The sequence below is a fragment of the Mercurialis annua genome, linkage group LG8, assembly GCF_937616625.2.
Source record: "Mercurialis annua linkage group LG8, ddMerAnnu1.2, whole genome shotgun sequence".
Lineage (NCBI taxonomy): Eukaryota > Viridiplantae > Streptophyta > Magnoliopsida > Malpighiales > Euphorbiaceae > Mercurialis > Mercurialis annua.
The window spans coordinates 10,119,934-10,135,621 of NC_065577.1; the positions used below are offsets into that span (position 1 = coordinate 10,119,934).

The 15,688-nt window shown below is 32.7% G+C and overlaps 2 long non-coding RNA genes across 2 annotated transcripts; both read left to right on the forward strand.

Annotated features, from left to right (window-relative positions):
* Positions 1–1,814: 1,814 nt before the first annotated feature.
* Positions 1,815–4,330, forward strand: LOC130014589 (uncharacterized). Its single transcript, XR_007635128.2, has 4 exons — positions 1,815–2,070; positions 2,156–2,242; positions 3,136–3,223; positions 4,085–4,330. It is a non-coding gene; the product is annotated as an uncharacterized LOC130014589 (long non-coding RNA).
* Positions 4,331–9,280: 4,950 nt separating this feature from the next.
* On the forward strand, positions 9,281–11,782 carry LOC130014597 (uncharacterized). The gene is made up of 4 exons (XR_007635119.2): positions 9,281–9,536; positions 9,622–9,708; positions 10,602–10,689; positions 11,537–11,782. It is a non-coding gene; the product is annotated as an uncharacterized LOC130014597 (long non-coding RNA).
* Positions 11,783–15,688: the final 3,906 nt, after the last annotated feature.

The following is a 15,688-nucleotide window of genomic DNA, read 5'->3' on the forward strand; positions in this document are numbered from 1 at the left end:
TATTCCTATATACCATAGGACATCGATAAGAATGTCATTTATAAATATGTACATAATTGGATACGAGTAAGATGGAAAACAACAAGAAAGATGACGTTAGACTTCGATAAACTTCAAAGTTATGTGATGCGAAAAGGAAACAAAGATTATCAAAAAGTATACATGAATAGACAATTGGAAGGTAGGCAACGATGCTACCAAAAGGCAATTTTTGGGTACAAAAGTTAGTGGGGATGCGAAATCTCGTTGAAGGAAGGTAAAAGGAGAATGAACTTCGAGATAAAGTGAAGAATCAACCTTATACTCTACAAGAAGAGTATAAGTGAATATTAAATATAAATGTTAGAAGAGTCGTTGAAAGAAAATAACTTGAACTTAACTATAACCAAAGGACGCAGTTTCTAAATTGCCCAAACGAGACCACGTTTTGAACTGTGTTTGGACCTCAAAAGTCGATTATTACTAATCGAAATTAATGGATATAAGTAGATTGTATTGCATAGGTTGAATTTAGATAATTCAATCAATGCATTGTTAAATTAAATTGGTTGTATTTAAACCCCAAGAGTGAGTGAAAAACACGAAATTAAGGGAAAGATAAAGGTGTTGAGATGGTGTCAGCTTTGAGAACGTTCTTGAAAGTCAAGGAAATCTCGAAAGTAGGTCGAGTCTTAACGAAAGTTGTGGACGGGATAATAAAATATGGGAATGCTGAATTAAATTCAGCTTAAGACATTTTAAACGCTTGATTCATCGATTTGAACAATGACTATAAGACCTGCAAGTGCAGCTCCAAAACTACCTCATGGAAGCAATTTCAGCGCAAGTTTTCGACATAGTCGAGGATTATTTGAACTCGATGTTCAAACGAAATTTGAAGATGGCACTGAGGACTATAAGACTGCCAACTTTGTTTAACAAACAAGCTACTCGACAAAAGAAATTTTAAGGGTCAAAGTTGACCAGAAGAGCAATTTTGGATAAGTTAAAAATAACTTAAAACATTAAGTTATTCAATTAAATTGTTCTAAATTAATCAAATTAAGATTTTGATTAATAAATAAAGGACAATATAAGGACGTTTAAAAGTTGTATCAAGTACGATACAAAAGAGATACGACGACTGAAGTACCGCGGAGAAGCGACAAATCTACGCGTGACAGAAATCACGAAGAAAAACGTATAAGAAGATGGTAGGAAGTTTACCTAGGAAGGTACTTAAAGTATTGGAAAATTCGAGGACGAATTTTTATAAGGGGGGAAGAATGTAATACCCCGTACGTTTGACGTTGCCGAAATGAGCAACACAATTTAAATTAGTAGTCATAGCGACTAGAAAAGGGAGTTAGCGAAAGAATTACGTAATTAAGGACGAGGATAGGTCGATATTGAAATCTAAAGAAGGAATTTCAATATTTGTAACATCTAAAATAATTAAACGGGACTAAGGAAAAGTAGGAATTAAAAAATAAGATTAAGTCCATAAGAAATTGGAAAATATAATTTTATTGTCCGAAAATATAATTTAAATAAATTATTGACGGAAATTGGTATTTAAGATAATAATATCGATTACTTGGATATCGATATTTTTCAAATTAAAATAAGGACGGAAAAGTGACGAAAATAGTCGTTTTCGCTCAAATTGGAAAAGTGAGCGTTTTAGCCAAAATTTGACAAAATCGATTAGCGGAATTTAAATAATAAGTAGGCGGAAGAGTATTATTTATTTGGACATAAATAATACGAAAATTTATCGAGATTTAACGATTGAGTGATTTTTGGGCTAAATTGAACGAAACAAATGTTAGGAATCAAAGCGAATGGAGGTGGCAATCTTAAGGACTAAAGAGAGCACTTTGCCAAGCTTTATAAGCCCATTAGCTTATGAATATTAAGCCTTCAAGAACTGATTTCCAGCAAAGAGAAAGAAGATGAACCCATCATCTTCTTCAAAGTTCTCAAAATTTCTAAGGCTTGGGGTTTATTCGTTTGACATCGGATTCACGTGATTTTTGCGGCGTTGGAATGAGGAGAAGATTATCTACTGATCTAACCTATCAATTAAAGGTAAGGATGACAATTTTTGGTTAGGTTTTCGGAATTAGGGGCTGTTCTATGTTCATGAATGGGTAATGGATTGTATTACTTGTAGATTCTTCGTTAGACATCGGAATTGAGTGATTTTCGCGGCGACGGAAAGAGGGGAGGAAGACCTACTGATATACAGCTTCAATTCAAGGTAAAAATGAAGTTTTTGTCTCTGAAATTGAGGGTTTATAAGCTGTTCGTGATGAAGTAATGGTTTGATTAAAATCATGATTATTTGATGCGTAAATAATGCTTTTGAATGATTTTTATGGCGTTGCATATCTATCATCTAAGGGCTGATAATCAAGATTTAAAGCTCAATATCTAGTTAGGTTTTAATGAATTAAAGGCTGTTTTAAATAACAAGTTGGTGATGATGGTTAATAAGCTATAATTGATAGTTTATAGCATTAATTATTAATTGGGGGCTGAGTTTGATGTGTTGTGGTGAGATGTGAGAGTTGTGTTTATTGGATAGGCATTGGTGTTAGGTTCCGGAGGTGGAAGACCACCATACCTGCTGGTCTTCCGACCAGCAGGGCTCACGCTGTGCTGAACTCAGCACGGCAGTGAGCAGTGTTGTGACAGCCCTGGTGCGACGCACCAGGGCTGATCAATCAGTCCCTCCCCTTTCTTGGGAGGGCACGGTGGTAGGGGAGAGGGCTGAGCCACCCTTCCCCCGTAGCATGAACATGTCGACTTTCGTTAAGCGCTATGTTATGAAACTAGGAAACGATTTTGACGCAAAATAGTTTATAAATCAATGCTTGAACTAAAGAAATGGTTATATGGAATAGATAGAAAAATGATGTTTAGTTTTAATAAACCATCGAGATATCAAGGTTTAAGGGTTGGAGTTTAGAGATACGTATTTAAAATGTTAAATACATTATCGGTTTAAAGTAAATTGTTGAGTTGGCAAGATTATGATCAAGTTAGAGAATATAGTAGGAGTAAAATACGCCGACCTAAGTTTGAAATTTAGGACTATAATAGATGGTTTACGTTTATGAATTAAACGCATTTAGTTTGTATTCTTGACAGACGCATCGACGCAGCACGTAATCGTCGGAGTTAGTTTAACGGGGTTCGGCTATCATTTTAATGTCGTGCTTATTGGATGGCGAATTTTGTGAGTATACTTTACTTTTGCGTATTATTACGCTATAAGTATATTATTAAATATTTTATTTATAAGTTATAAAAACACATCGCATTATATAATGATTTGTTGTGATTTGAGATTGTATGAACTAAATGGTTATTCTACCGTGAGATACACGGAGTATGAATTATTATACATACATAGATGAGTATATATATATATATATATATATATATATATATATATATATATACTAATAGTTTATGTTTGAAATTTTGTATATCGTTTTGTTGCTATTTGTTCTATGCTTGAAAATGATATGTGATCCGAAGGAACAAGCTACCTATTGGGCGTCAATAGGCCGTGTGATCACCGGTGTCTATAAGAGTCTAGATACGTGTATATAGAAACGTTTGATATGAGCTCATTAAATGTTGATCATATTTATGATTATGAAATGGAATATGTTTGGGTATCGGAAAGGAGGATTATAATTTTGGTAGATACGAGGTAACTCGGTCGAACTATCTCGGGACCCGTATCTAGTGAGTAACTCGGTTGAACTATCTCGGGACTCACACCTTGGGATTAAGTAGTGGCATAAGTAACTCGGTTGAACTATCTCGGGACTATGCCACGTGGTAACGAGTAACTCGGTTGAACTATCTCGGGAACGTACCACTTGGATCAAAATGATTTGATATGAATACAATGCATGTTAGGAAAAGTTAGGAGTTTAAGATTAAGGTTTCCATCGGATCAAATCCTTGTTTGTAATGTGATAATATTATATTTGTTTAAATAAATGAATTTCAATTGCGATGTTATTTTTGTGGTAATACCGTTAGTAAAGTATATCTCACTCAGCTTAAGCTGACCCCCCAATAGTGTTTCCTTTCAGGTTTATTATATGGCGATGTAGTCGAGCCTCCATCCATTTTTCTGGAAGTCTCAGTTGTGAAAGTTTCTACCCTTCTTAGAGCTGCAGTAGTTATGGTAGTAGACTTAGTCGATAGTAGACAGTTTATGTTTTTCATGTGCTCTGGCATAAAGATGTATTTTTGGAAAATGGTTTATCCAACAATTTTGTATATGATTACATGGTATTTTAAATAGGGTGGTTTGTGTTTTTAACAGGTGCCAGTAGCACAGTTTTCAAACGTTATATTGCCGATTTTAAAAAAAATGTATGATTGTTATTTTGCGAAAAAAAAATTTATAGTGAATTTCAGGCTTGCTACGGGATTCGGAACTACAATTCCCATTCCCTAGCGCCGGTCGCGGCCCTCGATTTTGGGTCGTGACAAAGTTGGTATCAGAGCAGTTGGTCCAGTTACCACTGCCAGTCTATGAAAAGTGTCTGTTTGACCTTAAGTACCTAGGAACTACTGCAGCGTATAGAGTCGAGCCTTATTGCCTATATGTGTTTGCTTGAGTTTGTTTAATGTTATAAGCTATCCATTGCCGATTAGAACGTGTGAGTATGAGATTGCTAAGTGTTTAAATGAATGTGATATGCTTAGATAGTTAGTCAAGCTTTAAGTTAGATAGTGCATATCATATATTAAATTATTGGATATTGTGGAAGGGTGGTTTGGACAGTATCTCATGGTTAAGAATTGTTTCTGTTCATATTTGGGTAAAATGGAGCTCAGCTACATGTTGTATCAGAAGAGGAGGAGGTGTCTCCTATTTATTCAAGTGAAATTTCATGTAGATATTGGAAAATGATCAGGAATTCATCAAAATGGTTTTCACACTAACGTCACAGGATCACCTAAGAGCCATGGGAACGAGTACATGTTAGATAGTGATAGATTTTTACAGCTCGGGGTAGAACCATCTCGCCTAAGATGAAAATTAGTAAGGAAAATGAAGAAGACCCATCTAAGGAGGGTCCATTAGAGAATCCCGATATTGAAGTATTTGGAAATAGTCAATTTTGGGCTAAGATATTTAGGTACCGTGACATGAGAAATGAGATAATTTGAAAAGAGAATCAGGCCGAGGCGAGAACAAACAGTATCCAAGCACAGATAGAACCTTTTCTAGGGGTACACTTATGATTGAGGCATATACTACTGCATTATGCGTATGGTAAACGCAATGCCTGAGCTTAACAGAGATAGTGATGAAGTCAACCTTAGGTACATTAAGGGATTAGGACCAGGCTTTGTGGAGGCATATGACTACGAGTCGGAATATTTTGGATCCTTATCTGCCGTAGCTTGTTAGATAGCTAGGAATTCAAGTGGAACAATGGTTTCCTTCCACCCTTTTTCTTCCGACGTGAGAGATCGATATTTCTTATATTTAGGAGTACTGCTCTTTGTATTTGGCATGACCCTAAATTGGTTCATAGAAATAGAGGCAGTGCTAGACGCGCTAGAGAACGCGAACGTGGCATTGTGACCTGAGAGAGGGGTAAGTCCAATCAGGCACCCCATATACGAAATGATTTCTATGTTGTGTGCCATACGTTTTTATATGATTGAAATGTTTGCATTGTTTTGCTTTAATATGTGATTGATTTGATTCACGTATGCACGTGAATAGTATAAACCGTGCGTTGCATATTTTATATGGTTAATTGCCTTGTTTTTGGTATATGATTGATCATAATTGTGTTTGATCGACATGGCGTGCATATGATAAATAGTATCTCGTGTAGGCATTCCCTATAGAAATAGATTATGATAAACTATGTTTATTAGGATTTATCCTATGCACAATTTATAGTATAACAATTGAACGAAAAATACATAAAACACATAAAATATATATATCGTCAAACGTAATTCCTAATATTACGTTTTATTTAGTGAGAAGGATGGTAAGTGATTAGAGAATAAAGATCATTGTGAAGAGTCGATATGTATGCCTAAGGGCCACAAGATATAAGTATGTGATCGAAAAGATGAATCATAAAGATAAATGGATATTAGAAGATATAGAGTGGGATGTTTGATTTGAAGTGTTGGAGAGGAATAGTTTTGGTTGTGAAACACTTAGACAAGTGTTAGCAGACGACAAAACTTTCAATATCAAAATCATAATAAACTCCAATAAATAATAATAAAAGCCAATAATGTCGCAGAGTGTGTAGTCTGGAGGGACTTACGGTTTTGCAAATGATATGAAGATCTTATGTTTTTAACAGTGCAATTGTGCTCAGACATTGCATATGGCCAATCATAATCACGTTAGCAATGCATACAGTTTTTGTACGAAAAATGTTTTTTTTTCAAAATATAGGTCATGCATCATATTTGTACAACGATGAAAGAAAACGTGATTTTATCGAGCAACTCTTTAGTGATGAGAGCTGTCATCACTCTGAGCCACAATTGTACTAGAGTTTTCAAAGCAATTTGAAATTAAATGAAAAGTTTGAAATGGCCGGCCAAACCAATCAAAGATGATTGGAAATTTGTTTTGTTTTGTAAGAGAACTCCGATGTAAAACCCTGCGACAATAATAAAAATATGAACGTATGCGATAAAATGCACCCCAATAAAAGAATTGAGCCTAAATAATAATAAAACGTTATCAAATCGATCGAGATAAGTAGTAAGGGGTGTCGATGAGATACCAGTGATTATACTTACACAAGGGTAAGAGAAAGTGAAAGTAAAAAGTTTATAATGAAAAGAATAAAACGTAAAAAAAAAAAAAAAAAAAAAAACCCGAAAAGAATGCGGGATACGAGTGGTATATAGAAGAATTGGATAATACGCGTTTAAAGCTTAATACTCGATTAGAGTAAATAAAGAAAGGGAGTAAAATATGGGATGATAGGCTATCAGAAAGATGCATTATATGAGGATTAAAGTGAAGACATAAGAGAAAATTAGATTCAGTAATGTTGTTCATAAAAAGAATTAGGTGGGTGGATTTGATATAAGTATAAAGTTAACCTTGTTGATAATTCGAGTATCAGTAAGAGTTTGATATAAGGATTTACACTTAACCGAGAGTATTTCGCATCGACAAAATTTGAAGGATAATTTGTCGACCTTAGATCAAGAGATAAGATCAAAAACACTAGAATGAGGTGTATACGAGGATCGAGAAATACATTAAAAGGAGGAAAAAAAATTCTATTAAACGATGGTGAAGACGTCACCAGTCTAATATAAGTAATTGACGTCAAAGATTCGGAAGGTGAAGAAGGACACGACATAAAGTAAGTAATGCCTAGCAGGCATTCGACTTCATAAAATTCAACATCAGAAGGCCATGAAGAGAGCGATTGGTATAAAGGGAAAGGTATTCCTATATACCATAGGACATCGATAAGAATGTCATTTATAAATATGTACATAATTGGATACGAGTAAGATGGAAAACAACAAGAAAGATGACGTTAGACTTCGATAAACTTCAAAGTTATGTGATGCGAAAAGGAAACAAAGATTATCAAAAAGTATACATGAATAGACAATTGGAAGGTAGGCAACGATGCTACCAAAAGGCAATTTTTGGGTACAAAAGTTAGTGGGGATGCGAAATCTCGTTGAAGGAAGGTAAAAGGAGAATGAACTTCGAGATAAAGTGAAGAATCAACCTTATACTCTACAAGAAGAGTATAAGTGAATATTAAATATAAATGTTAGAAGAGTCGTTGAAAGAAAATAACTTGAACTTAACTATAACCAAAGGACGCAGTTTCTAAATTGCCCAAACGAGACCACGTTTTGAACTGTGTTTGGACCTCAAAAGTCGATTATTACTAATCGAAATTAATGGATATAAGTAGATTGTATTGCATAGGTTGAATTTAGATAATTCAATCAATGCATTGTTAAATTAAATTGGTTGTATTTAAACCCCAAGAGTGAGTGAAAAACACGAAATTAAGGGAAAGATAAAGGTGTTGAGATGGTGTCAGCTTTGAGAACGTTCTTGAAAGTCAAGGAAATCTCGAAAGTAGGTCGAGTCTTAACGAAAGTTGTGGACGGGATAATAAAATATGGGAATGCTGAATTAAATTCAGCTTAAGACATTTTAAACGCTTGATTCATCGATTTGAACAATGACTATAAGACCTGCAAGTGCAGCTCCAAAACTACCTCATGGAAGCAATTTCAGCGCAAGTTTTCGACATAGTCGAGGATTATTTGAACTCGATGTTCAAACGAAATTTGAAGATGGCACTGAGGACTATAAGACTGCCAACTTTGTTTAACAAACAAGCTACTCGACAAAAGAAATTTTAAGGGTCAAAGTTGACCAGAAGAGCAATTTTGGATAAGTTAAAAATAACTTAAAACATTAAGTTATTCAATTAAATTGTTCTAAATTAATCAAATTAAGATTTTGATTAATAAATAAAGGACAATATAAGGACGTTTAAAAGTTGTATCAAGTACGATACAAAAGAGATACGACGACTGAAGTACCGCGGAGAAGCGACAAATCTACGCGTGACAGAAATCACGAAGAAAAACGTATAAGAAGATGGTAGGAAGTTTACCTAGGAAGGTACTTAAAGTATTGGAAAATTCGAGGACGAATTTTTATAAGGGGGGAAGAATGTAATACCCCGTACGTTTGACGTTGCCGAAATGAGCAACACAATTTAAATTAGTAGTCATAGCGACTAGAAAAGGGAGTTAGCGAAAGAATTACGTAATTAAGGACGAGGATAGGTCGATATTGAAATCTAAAGAAGGAATTTCAATATTTGTAACATCTAAAATAATTAAACGGGACTAAGGAAAAGTAGGAATTAAAAAATAAGATTAAGTCCATAAGAAATTGGAAAATATAATTTTATTGTCCGAAAATATAATTTAAATAAATTATTGACGGAAATTGGTATTTAAGATAATAATATCGATTACTTGGATATCGATATTTTTCAAATTAAAATAAGGACGGAAAAGTGACGAAAATAGTCGTTTTCGCTCAAATTGGAAAAGTGAGCGTTTTAGCCAAAATTTGACAAAATCGATTAGCGGAATTTAAATAATAAGTAGGCGGAAGAGTATTATTTATTTGGACATAAATAATACGAAAATTTATCGAGATTTAACGATTGAGTGATTTTTGGGCTAAATTGAACGAAACAAATGTTAGGAATCAAAGCGAATGGAGGTGGCAATCTTAAGGACTAAAGAGAGCACTTTGCCAAGCTTTATAAGCCCATTAGCTTATGAATATTAAGCCTTCAAGAACTGATTTCCAGCAAAGAGAAAGAAGATGAACCCATCATCTTCTTCAAAGTTCTCAAAATTTCTAAGGCTTGGGGTTTATTCGTTTGACATCGGATTCACGTGATTTTTGCGGCGTTGGAATGAGGAGAAGATTATCTACTGATCTAACCTATCAATTAAAGGTAAGGATGACAATTTTTGGTTAGGTTTTCGGAATTAGGGGCTGTTCTATGTTCATGAATGGGTAATGGATTGTATTACTTGTAGATTCTTCGTTAGACATCGGAATTGAGTGATTTTCGCGGCGACGGAAAGAGGGGAGGAAGACCTACTGATATACAGCTTCAATTCAAGGTAAAAATGAAGTTTTTGTCTCTGAAATTGAGGGTTTATAAGCTGTTCGTGATGAAGTAATGGTTTGATTAAAATCATGATTATTTGATGCGTAAATAATGCTTTTGAATGATTTTTATGGCGTTGCATATCTATCATCTAAGGGCTGATAATCAAGATTTAAAGCTCAATATCTAGTTAGGTTTTAATGAATTAAAGGCTGTTTTAAATAACAAGTTGGTGATGATGGTTAATAAGCTATAATTGATAGTTTATAGCATTAATTATTAATTGGGGGCTGAGTTTGATGTGTTGTGGTGAGATGTGAGAGTTGTGTTTATTGGATAGGCATTGGTGTTAGGTTCCGGAGGTGGAAGACCACCATACCTGCTGGTCTTCCGACCAGCAGGGCTCACGCTGTGCTGAACTCAGCACGGCAGTGAGCAGTGTTGTGACAGCCCTGGTGCGACGCACCAGGGCTGATCAATCAGTCCCTCCCCTTTCTTGGGAGGGCACGGTGGTAGGGGAGAGGGCTGAGCCACCCTTCCCCCGTAGCATGAACATGTCGACTTTCGTTAAGCGCTATGTTATGAAACTAGGAAACGATTTTGACGCAAAATAGTTTATAAATCAATGCTTGAACTAAAGAAATGGTTATATGGAATAGATAGAAAAATGATGTTTAGTTTTAATAAACCATCGAGATATCAAGGTTTAAGGGTTGGAGTTTAGAGATACGTATTTAAAATGTTAAATACATTATCGGTTTAAAGTAAATTGTTGAGTTGGCAAGATTATGATCAAGTTAGAGAATATAGTAGGAGTAAAATACGCCGACCTAAGTTTGAAATTTAGGACTATAATAGATGGTTTACGTTTATGAATTAAACGCATTTAGTTTGTATTCTTGACAGACGCATCGACGCAGCACGTAATCGTCGGAGTTAGTTTAACGGGGTTCGGCTATCATTTTAATGTCGTGCTTATTGGATGGCGAATTTTGTGAGTATACTTTACTTTTGCGTATTATTACGCTATAAGTATATTATTAAATATTTTATTTATAAGTTATAAAAACACATCGCATTATATAATGATTTGTTGTGATTTGAGATTGTATGAACTAAATGGTTATTCTACCGTGAGATACACGGAGTATGAATTATTATACATACATAGATGAGTATATATATATATATATATATATATATATACTAATAGTTTATGTTTGAAATTTTGTATATCGTTTTGTTGCTATTTGTTCTATGCTTGAAAATGATATGTGATCCGAAGGAACAAGCTACCTATTGGGCGTCAATAGGCCGTGTGATCACCGGTGTCTATAAGAGTCTAGATACGTGTATATAGAAACGTTTGATATGAGCTCATTAAATGTTGATCATATTTATGATTATGAAATGGAATATGTTTGGGTATCGGAAAGGAGGATTATAATTTTGGTAGATACGAGGTAACTCGGTCGAACTATCTCGGGACCCGTATCTAGTGAGTAACTCGGTTGAACTATCTCGGGACTCACACCTTGGGATTAAGTAGTGGCATAAGTAACTCGGTTGAACTATCTCGGGACTATGCCACGTGGTAACGAGTAACTCGGTTGAACTATCTCGGGACCGTACCACTTGGATCAAAATGATTTGATATGAATACAATGCATGTTAGGAAAAGTTAGGAGTTTAAGATTAAGGTTTCCATCAGATCAAATCCTTGTTTGTAATGTGATAATATTATATTTGTTTAAATAAATGAATTTCAATTGCGATGTTATTTTTGTGGTAATACCGTTAGTAAAGTATATCTCACTCAGCTTAAGCTGACCCCCCAATAGTGTTTCCTTTCAGGTTTATTATATGGCGATGTAGTCGAGCCTCCATCCATTTTTCTGGAAGTCTCAGTTGTGAAAGTTTCTACCCTTCTTAGAGCTGCAGTAGTTATGGTAGTAGACTTAGTCGATAGTAGACAGTTTATGTTTTTCATGTGCTCTGGCATAAAGATGTATTTTTGGAAAATGGTTTATCCAACAATTTTGTATATGATTACATGGTATTTTAAATAGGGTGGTTTGTGTTTTTAACAGGTGCCAGTAGCACAGTTTTCAAACGTTATATTGCCGATTTTAAAAAAAATGTATGATTGTTATTTTGCGAAAAAAAAATTTATAGTGAATTTCAGGCTTGCTACGGGATTCGGAACTACAATTCCCATTCCCTAGCGCCGGTCGCGGCCCTCGATTTTGGGTCGTGACATCTATCTATTTTTAATTTATCTATAACTATCTTATACGTGGGAAAGGGGGCAGGCAAAATTACCGTAATAGGTTTCATCAAAGATAAAATTTATATTAAAATTTATAAAATTATTAAGAATTTAATTTAAATAAAATAATACAAATAGTGACATAGTAAATTAATTAAGAGTTCAACTCCAACTTATGTTAGAATATCAAAATAATAGGAGTTTAATTTTAATAAAAAAATATAAATAAAAATAAAAATACCATAAATTATTATATTTGTTAATAGAAATTTAATTGCAATAGGAAAAAGATAATTATACAAGAGTTCGATGTTAGACTGCAAATTGAGTTGTTGAGACTTTCTTAATAATGGCTAGAGTATTGGAACAAATTGATCAACTTTCGAACTGCCCAAATTATTAGGTTTCACTGTTTTAGACGAATTAAACAATTAAATAGAAGTCTAATTGTAATAGAAATCTACAATAATAATGATCATGTAAAGAGTTTAACTATGTAATTACATATAGTAATTATTACTTTAATGTACTAACAAGTTAAGTAATTTAGTTCTATAGAAAGAGAAATTCTTTACGTATAGTTACGTATTGGTATCAATTAATTAACTCTTTGTGAAAACACACTTTGTGTGATTTAAATGTAAAAGGCTACTGTCACTATTAATTAATAAATAATTTAGTAACATATTTCATACTAATTTTTAAAAATAAAATCAATAAAAATTTAATTTAAATAAAATAAGATAATAAAACTATAAATGTTTAAATTGTTCAAAAAGTTTAAGTTGAACACAAATATTAAAATATGGGAGTTTAAGGTTGAATATGACTTAGAATTAGAAAAAGTAGGCTGAAATAGAATTCCAGCGAAACCAAAATTAAGATTCCTAATTAGTGGACTGTTAAGAGTCTGGGGTTGTGTAATCAACTAAAAAAGGGCAAAAAAAAAAAATCAAACGGAAGCTTTTCAAATGGTTATATTGCATGATAACTTTGATGGATTTAGTTTAATATAAAGGTCCAAATTGTTTAAATATGTTTTACTATTCGAGAAAAGAGACTTGGAGTTGCATATATTGTTGGTTAATAATTGATGCCTTCAATTATAAATTAATCTCTTCAAAATAATGTTATTTTTGTAATTGTTAAAAGTGAAGCTCTTTTTCAGTAGATTTTTTTTCAAATCGATTTCTATAAAATTAAGATAGATAATTTCTAAATTATCTAGGTAGAATTCATCTTTAATGGTATAAATTAGTCTCAAATTTATGCTAAATTACTTTGTCTATAAAAACCACATTCTAAAATTAAAATTGAGAAAACTTTTAAATATAAATTTTTAATTTTGATAACTTAAAATACAAAATATTAATTTTAAAAAAATTTAGAACATCAGACAATTTTCGATGAAAATGTGGGCATGGACGTCATAATATATGTTAGGATGATATTTTTCTCTTACAATTTCAATTTTTCAAAATAAGATTTTATTAACAATTAAAATGTTATAGTATTTAATATAATGGGTCATATAAAAATTCCAGTGACGTGCGTAGTACATGACCAAATATTAGTGTTCTTAAACTATAAATTTTAAAAATTAAATTAGTGACTTCTCAATGCAGTTTAAATTCATACAAAAATAGTGAACCATAAATAAATCATTCACATGCATACCATATTTAATAGTTTAATTAGGATATATATTTAATATAAGACAGGTCAAATAATTGCCGCTCGTGTGCGTAAAATTATTAATTATGAATCTAATACCAAGTAGATCAGTGCTTAAAATAATCATTAATTACTAAAATATTATGAATAGTAATAAATTGATATTATATATCACTGATTTTACTAATATCGTGAATGTGATTTTTTTAAATTAGAATTAGAGTAAATGAATTTGTAATAAGTTAGTTAAAAATATAATATTATCTTCTTATAAATTAAAACTTAATTTAAATAACGGGTCATGTGAATATCGCTCACGTGCGTAGCGCGTGGCAAAAAACTAGTAAATATAAAAGCACGGATGGAGGGATATGCAAATTTACTGAATAATCCTTTTTAGTTTATTACTAAATAAAGATTTTATAGTCATTAACTAATTAGTTATTTAATTAATCACTATTGTAATTAAAGTCCTAATTAGAATAGGTAGCTAAATTATCTCCAATTTAGTTTTTACTTTTTAGTATGTAAAAAATAACATTGTCTCCAAATTAGTAGGAATACCTATCTTTTAGTTTGATTTAACTACAAAATTAAAATACTGTATTTGGTCAATATATTATTATTTAAATTTCTATCTTATTATTTTTAAAGATATAATTAATAAAATTAGGTTAACTATTTAATTATGGTTATTATAAAACCAAAAGAAGAATAAATTCAGTATGGAAAAAAATTTAATAATTGAATATATTATATTTACTTTTACAAAAATTCTTAACTAATTTAATATTAATTATAAAAAAAAAATTGATATAATTATAATAAATTTACTAATATATTGATGAGTTACTTTACGAGCCACGTGCATAGCACGTAATGCGAAACTAATTGAAGAAAAAGTTGTAAAATAATATTGATATGTAGAACAAATTGATAAACATAGTTGATTATAGTAAGTTTGATATAGTTTTATTTATTTAACAATGTTTTATCTTAATTCATTGTAAGCATGTTGATATATATTGTCTGTAATAAGCATGTTGATTCTTACTATTTTCCTACCCGATATAATTAATAAAAGAAAGAGATTAAGAACTCAACTACTGAAACATTTACCTTCCCTTTCATAATGTTGTTCCGCAAGCTGGTTCCTTACTCGTAGCACGTATCCGCATATAACTTTTTTCCATTGTCAAAAGTTGCATGACGATCTTCTGGTTTTAAAAATATGGATAAGCTTTTGTCTTTCTCTCTTGAATCCCCTTTTGAATGAACTTTGATGCTCCTAAAACATTGTTGGAAAATATTGGCGGAACGTTCGTTGAAAGTGGCGGAACGTCCGTCGATCGATCGGCTCTCTTTAAAATAGTTGAACGACAAAATTCCACATCTCCTTGTTGGAAAGTTATTGAATTTAAAAACAAAAAAAAAAGTGTCTTGTAACTTGAAATGAGAACATAGAGAGTTTTGTGGTTTTCCCACATTGCTTAGGAGAACTCAATACATTGGATTTATAAGTTTGGTTTTTCTCATATGGGTTTGGACCCCAAGGGGTACCCAATTTTGTAAATGGGGTAGGAGTTACATCCTTCCTTATTAACCCCGCGCGCTGGCCTAGTCTGGGTAGGTGGTTCGGTTCGGCTAGCACTTTATTTTTTGGATACAAAAGTATTAATATTTTTTATTTAATTCTTTTGTAACTGTTTTTGACTCTCTAATTTTATCTCCCCACGTTTTTGACTGTTGCTGTTTTCCTCATTAATCAGAAAACGTTTTCTTTATTAATTATTTACACAACAGCTATATTTTCTTAACCTATAAATACTGGCTTCATTTTCCATTTACAAATACACACAAACACAGAGCAATACAAAGAAAGTGTTTTAGAGCTGATTACACAGTGCAGTGTAATCAGTATTCCGGCTGTCTTATCCTAGGGACGCCGCGGTTGATAGTTAGCTTTGCACCACTGAGCTGTGCCGCAAAACGTCTAGAAGAGAGCGACCTAATTTGCGACTCAGCCTCATCGTATTCAGTTCATTTTATA